Source organism: Lithobates pipiens, unplaced genomic scaffold (genome assembly GCF_037356315.1).
Source record: "Lithobates pipiens isolate NorthernLeopardFrog02 unplaced genomic scaffold, aLitPip1_a1.2 Scaffold_23, whole genome shotgun sequence".
In the NCBI taxonomy this organism is placed as follows: Eukaryota; Metazoa; Chordata; class Amphibia; order Anura; family Ranidae; genus Lithobates; species Lithobates pipiens.
This window is the reverse complement of record NW_027507785.1, coordinates 335,579,887-335,586,487: the sequence shown is the minus strand read 5'-3', so window position 1 is coordinate 335,586,487 and position 6,601 is coordinate 335,579,887.

The following is a 6,601-nucleotide window of genomic DNA, read 5'->3' as shown; positions in this document are numbered from 1 at the left end:
CTGGGTGGAGCTGGGGTTGCGAGAAGAAGGTGGAAGGGCTGGGCGGAGCTGGGGTTGCGAGAAGAAGGTGGAAGGGCTGGGCGGAGCTGGGGTTGCGAGAAGAAGGTGGAAGGGCTGGGCGGAGCTGGGGTTGCGAGAAGAAGGTGGAAGGGCTGGGCGGAGCTGGGGTTGTGATAGGGTGGAAGAGCTGGGCCGAGCTGGGGTTGTGATGGGGTGGAAGGGTGGAGCTGGGGTTGCGAGAAGAAGGTGGAAGGGCCGAGTGGAGCTGGGGTTGCGAGAAGAAGGTGGAAGGGCCGGGCGGAGCTGGGGTTGCGAGAAGAAGGTGGAAGGGCCGAGTGGAGCTGGGGTTGCGAGAAGGTGGAAGGGCTGGGCGGAGATGGGGTTGCGAGAAGAAGGTGGAAGGGCTGGGCGGAGCTGGGGTTGTGATAGGGTGGAAGAGCTGGGCCGAGCTGGGGTTGTGATGGGGTGGAAGGGTGGAGCTGGGGTTGCGAGAAGAAGGTGGAAGGGCCGAGTGGAGCTGGGGTTGCGAGAAGAAGGTGGAAGGGCCGAGCGGAGCTGGGGTTGCGAGAAGAAGGTGGAAGGGCCGAGCGGAGCTGGGGTTGTGATAGGGTGGAAGAGCTGGGCCGAGCTGGGGTTGTGATGGGGTGGAAGGGTGGAGTTGGGGTTGCGAGAAGAAGGTGGAAGGGCTGAGCGGAGCTGGGGTTGCGAGAAGAAGGTGGAAGGGCTGAGCGGAGCTGGGGTTGCGAGAAGAAGGTGGAAGGGCCGAGTGGAGCTGGGGTTGCGAGAAGAAGGTGGAAGGGCCGAGCGGAGCTGGGGTTGTGATAGGGTGGAAGAGCTGGGCCGAGCTGGGGTTGTGATGGGGTGGAAGGGTGGAGTTGGGGTTGCGAGAAGAAGGTGGAAGGGCTGAGCGGAGCTGGGGTTGCGAGAAGAAGGTGGAAGGGCTGAGCGGAGCTGGGGTTGCAAGAAGAAGGTGGAAGGGCTGAGCGGAGCTGGGGTTGCGAGAAGAAGGTGGAAGGGCCGGGCGGAGCTGGGGTTGTGATGGGGTGGAAGGGCCGGGCGGAGCTGGGGTTGCGAGAATAAGGTGGAAGGGCCGGGCCGAGCTGGGGCTGCAATGGGGGGGAAGGGCCGGCAGTGTTGGGGTTGCAACAAAGTGAAAGTGCCTGAAAAGTGTTTGAGGAGCGCCGCAACGTGGGTGATTTTAACCCCTTATACGCAACATATCTGCACGTGACTGTGCAGTACAAATAAAGTTTAAAAGTGTTAACAAAAAAAGTGTATCTCCTTCTTGCGGTCATCTTTCTAAAGGGATGTGATGTGTCACAAGCACAGGATAACGAAGCATGAGGAAAAATTCACTCAAAACACAAGTAAATGCAATGGAAATGCGCATCGACATGTTACAATAACGCACGGTGCCGCGTCTCAGCGCAGATACCTCAATGTGTGACTTGTGATGTGATTCGGCCCAGAGACGGATGTCACTAGAAGGAGATTGCTGTGTCAGAGCGCCACCTGGTGGGTGTATGTGGAAGTGTCACCACACAATGTACAGCGCTGGGGAATAGTGATGGCCGAACGGTTCGCCCGGCGGTCGTTTCGCGGCGAATTTCCGACATTCGCGGTCCGCACGTTCGAACGCCTTTTTCCGTCGTTCGCCGCGGCGGACTTACGTGTTTAATGTATACAAGAACTTTAACCTTTGGTGACACGTTTATCATGTGATACAGGACAGCCAATTGAGACATGACAGCACATGGACACTTGTACATTCCCCCTAACCTATAAATACACCCGATCCGGTGGCCATTTTACATTCTTTCTTCTGTTAAGATAGGGACAGGTTCCTGTGTGGAGTAGGGAGAGATAAACCACTAGCTATTTGGTACACAAAAGTTCTTTTCAGGACTGGTATAGGTGTTAGGTGTTGATAGGTTTGCTGTGCTGCTGATTCTTGCAGCAGCCTGAGTGTCTTTTGTTAGTTTAGAGAAAGGGAAAGGACGGTGTATGCTACAGGGACAGCCAGATTAGTCTTTCATCATCATCATCATCATCATCATCATTAGCTGTTACTATCAAGGTCCACAAAAGAGCTGTTCCAGTAACCACTAATCGTTCTCTTTTTTTGCCAATTTGTATAGGGACAGGAAGGAAGCAGTGTTGTCAGGCAGTGAGGGTAATTTTAAAGACTTGCTGTTATTATTAGTTCCACAAAGGTTCTTTTCAGGACTGGTATCAGTGGTACAGTAATAGGCTTGTACATGTATAATATTCTTTCTTCCAAATATAGAAAGGATATTATACTTGACTGCTGCCCTTCTGCTGCAGTCTGCTAAACATTCACAACTCACTTGTTCCACAAAAGTTCTTATAAGGACTGGTAACTTGGTATAGGGTGCTACGGTACATAGGCTTGAGTGCGGTACAGTCTGCTGTTCTGTAAGGACCGCTATCGGTCCACAATAGATAGGGTTGACGTGCACCACTGCTGACCGCTGCCCTATACTGCAGCAGTCCTTCAGCGGTATAGGGACTGACGTACAGTCTGCTAATCACTAACACACAACCTGCTTGTTCCACAAAAGTTCTTATAAGGACTGGTAACTTGGTATAGGGTGCTACGGTACATAGGCTTGAGTGCGGTACAGTCTGCTGTTCTGTAAGGACCGCTATCGGTCCACAATAGATAGGGTTGACGTGCACCACTGCTGACCGCTGCCCTATACTGCAGCAGTCCTTCAGCGGTATAGGGACTGACGTACAGTCTGCTAAAAACTAATACACAACCTGCTTGGTCCACAAAAGTTCTTATAAGGACTGGTAACTTGGTATAGGGTGCTACGGTACATAGGCTTGAGTGCGGTACAGTCTGCTGTTCTGTAAGGACCGCTATCGGTCCACAATAGATAGGGTTGACGTGCACCACTGCTGACCGCTCACCTATACTGCAGCAGTCCTTCAGCGGTATAGGGACTGACGTACAGTCTGCTAAACACTAATACACAACCTGCTTGTTCCACAAAAGTTCTTATAAGGACTGGTAACTTGGTATAGGGTGCTACGGTACATAGGCTTGAGTGCGGTACAGTCTGCTGTTCTGTAAGGACCGCTATCGGTCCACAATAGATAGGGTTGACGTGCACCACTGCTGACCGCTCACCTATACTGCAGCAGTCCTTCAGCGGTATAGGGACTGACGTACAGTCTGCTAAACACTAACACACAACCTGCTTGTTCCACAAAAGTTCTTATAAGGACTGGTAACTTGGTATAGGGTGCTACGGTACATAGGCTTGAGTGCGGTACAGTCTGCTGTTCTGTAAGGACCGCTATCGGTCCACAATAGATAGGGTTGACGTGCACCACTGCTGACCGCTCACCTATACTGCAGCAGTCCTTCAGCGGTATAGGGACTGACGTACAGTCTGCTAATCACTAACACACAACCTGCTTGTTCCACAAAAGTTCTTATAAGGACTGGTAACTTGGTATAGGGTGCTACGGTACATAGGCTTGAGTGCGGTACAGTCTGCTGTTCTGTAAGGACCGCTATCGGTCCACAATAGATAGGGTTGACGTGCACCACTGCTGACCGCTCACCTATACTGCAGCAGTCCTTCAGCGGTATAGGGACTGACGTACAGTCTGCTAATCACTAACACACAACCTGCTTGTTCCACAAAAGTTCTTATAAGGACTGGTAACTTGGTATAGGGTGCTACGGTACATAGGCTTGAGTGCGGTACAGTCTGCTGTTCTGTAAGGACCGCTATCGGTCCACAATAGATAGGGTTGACGTGCACCACTGCTGACCGCTCACCTATACTGCAGCAGTCCTTCAGCGGTATAGGGACTGACGTACAGTCTGCTAAACACTAATACACAACCTGCTTGTTCCACAAAAGTTCTTATAAGGACTGGTAACTTGGTATAGGGTGCTACGGTACATAGGCTTGAGTGCGGTACAGTCTGCTGTTCTGTAAGGACCGCTATCGGTCCACAATAGATAGGGTTGACGTGCACCACTGCTGACCGCTGCCCTATACTGCAGCAGTCCTTCAGCGGTATAGGGACTGACGTACAGTCTGCTAAACACTAATACACAACCTGCTTGGTCCACAAAAGTTCTTATAAGGACTGGTAACTTGGTATAGGGTGCTACGGTACATAGGCTTGAGTGCGGTACAGTCTGCTGTTCTGTAAGGACCGCTATCGGTCCACAATAGATAGGGTTGACGTGCACCACTGCTGACCGCTCACCTATACTGCAGCAGTCCTTCAGCGGTATAGGGACTGACGTACAGTCTGCTAATCACTAACACACAACCTGCTTGTTCCACAAAAGTTCTTATAAGGACTGGTAACTTGGTATAGGGTGCTACGGTACATAGGCTTGAGTGCGGTACAGTCTGCTGTTCTGTAAGGACCGCTATCGGTCCACAATAGATAGGGTTGACGTGCACCACTGCTGACCGCTGCCCTATACTGCAGCAGTCCTTCAGCGGTATAGGGACTGACGTACAGTCTGCTAAACACTAATACACAACCTGCTTGGTCCACAAAAGTTCTTATAAGGACTGGTAACTTGGTATAGGGTGCTACGGTACATAGGCTTGAGTGCGGTACAGTCTGCTGTTCTGTAAGGACCGCTATCGGTCCACAATAGATAGGGTTGACGTGCACCACTGCTGACCGCTGCCCTATACTGCAGCAGTCCTTCAGCGGTATAGGGACTGACGTACAGTCTGCTAAACACTAATACACAACCTGCTTGGTCCACAAAAGTTCTTATAAGGACTGGTAACTTGGTATAGGGTGCTACGGTACATAGGCTTGAGTGCGGTACAGTCTGCTGTTCTGTAAGGACCGCTATCGGTCCACAATAGATAGGGTTGACGTGCACCACTGCTGACCGCTGCCCTATACTGCAGCAGTCCTTCAGCGGTATAGGGACTGACGTACAGTCTGCTAAACACTAATACACAACCTGCTTGGTCCACAAAAGTTCTTATAAGGACTGGTAACTTGGTATAGGGTGCTACGGTACATAGGCTTGAGTGCGGTACAGTCTGCTGTTCTGTAAGGACCGCTATAGGTCCACAATAGATAGGGTTGACGTGCACCACTGCTGACCGCTCACCTATACTGCAGCAGTCCTTCAGCGGTATAGGGACTAAGAGTTTTGTCACAGGGTCATTTAAAAAATGACATGCAGAGGAAGAGGCAGGCCCTTCCGCAGGGGTGGTAGGGGTAGGGCAGGAGCAACAGGCTTGAGCCAAAGTGGGAAGTTGCAGAAGGTGCGTTCAATTACTTTAAAGGATGCACCAGACTTGGTTGAGTGGCTCGCTCAGCCTTACTCTTCTGCACCCTCCTCATCCTCTCGATCTGCACCCTCTTCTTCACTCTCTGCTATGTGCACCCCCAAAGACACTACCACCAACAACACGACCACCACCACCACCACCACATACCTTCCGCTTGAGTCACTGGAATTATTTTCCGATCCATATCAAGAGGACATTTCTGATGCGCAGCCACTCTTGGTATTGGATCAGGAAGAGGAGGTAGCAACAAGCGCTACTCAGCAGTCTGACGCCAGTACCCAGATCAGCCCAAGGAGGAGGTTGGTCCCCGGTGTTGCTGCCTACTCCGAGATCTCTACTTATAGCGGTGGGGAAGGTGACGTTGATGATGACGTGTCTAGTGATGTCACGTGGGTGCCCACAAGAGAGGAAGAGGAGGGGAGTTCAGAGGGAGATATGGACCAGCAGATAGGGAGGAGAAGCAGCAATGACTTACATTGCACAGCAGGGACAAAGCAGACTGCAAATGTATCAGGAGCGAGTCATCGACCATGTACGGTCACATCTGGCGCTCCCAGGACACCGGCACATGGCTCCGCAGTGTGGGCTTTTTTTAACGTGTCCGCTGCTGACAATAGCGTTGCCATCTGCAATCTTTGCAGTCAACGCGTTAGTCGCGGTAAGCCCAATACTCACCTAGGGACGACCGCCTTAAGAAGGCACATGAGCAGCCATCACCGAGCCCAGTGGGAGCAACGGAACACACAAAGCCACACTGCAGGCTCTCACCGTCCAGCCTCGTCTTCTACTTCTCCTTCTCCTCTCTCCTCACAATTGTCCTCCACTCCACCTTCCATCACGCCAAGCTCACATTTTTCTGCAAAAAGGCAGGCTTCCGTGGGCCTAATGTTTGAGCGTAAAAAAATGATGATGCCGGATAACCCTCTTGCCCAACGGTTGGCGGCTGGCTTGTCAGAACTCATAGCCCGCCAACTACTGCCATATAAACTGGTGGACTCGGAGGCCTTTCGCAAATTTGTGGCCATTGGAACACCACAATGGAAGGTCCCAGGAAGGAAGTATTTCTCAGAGAAGGGCATCCCAGAGCTATATGGCCATGTTCAGCGGCAAGTGAATGTATCTCTGGCACACAGTGTCGGTGCCAAGATACATCTGACCACAGACACGTGGTCTAGCAAACACGGGCAGGGAAGGTATATCAGTTTTACTGCCCACTGGGTGAACCTTCTGACGGCCGTCAAGCATGTAACCCGTGGCACCCGTGTAGATTTGGTTTTACC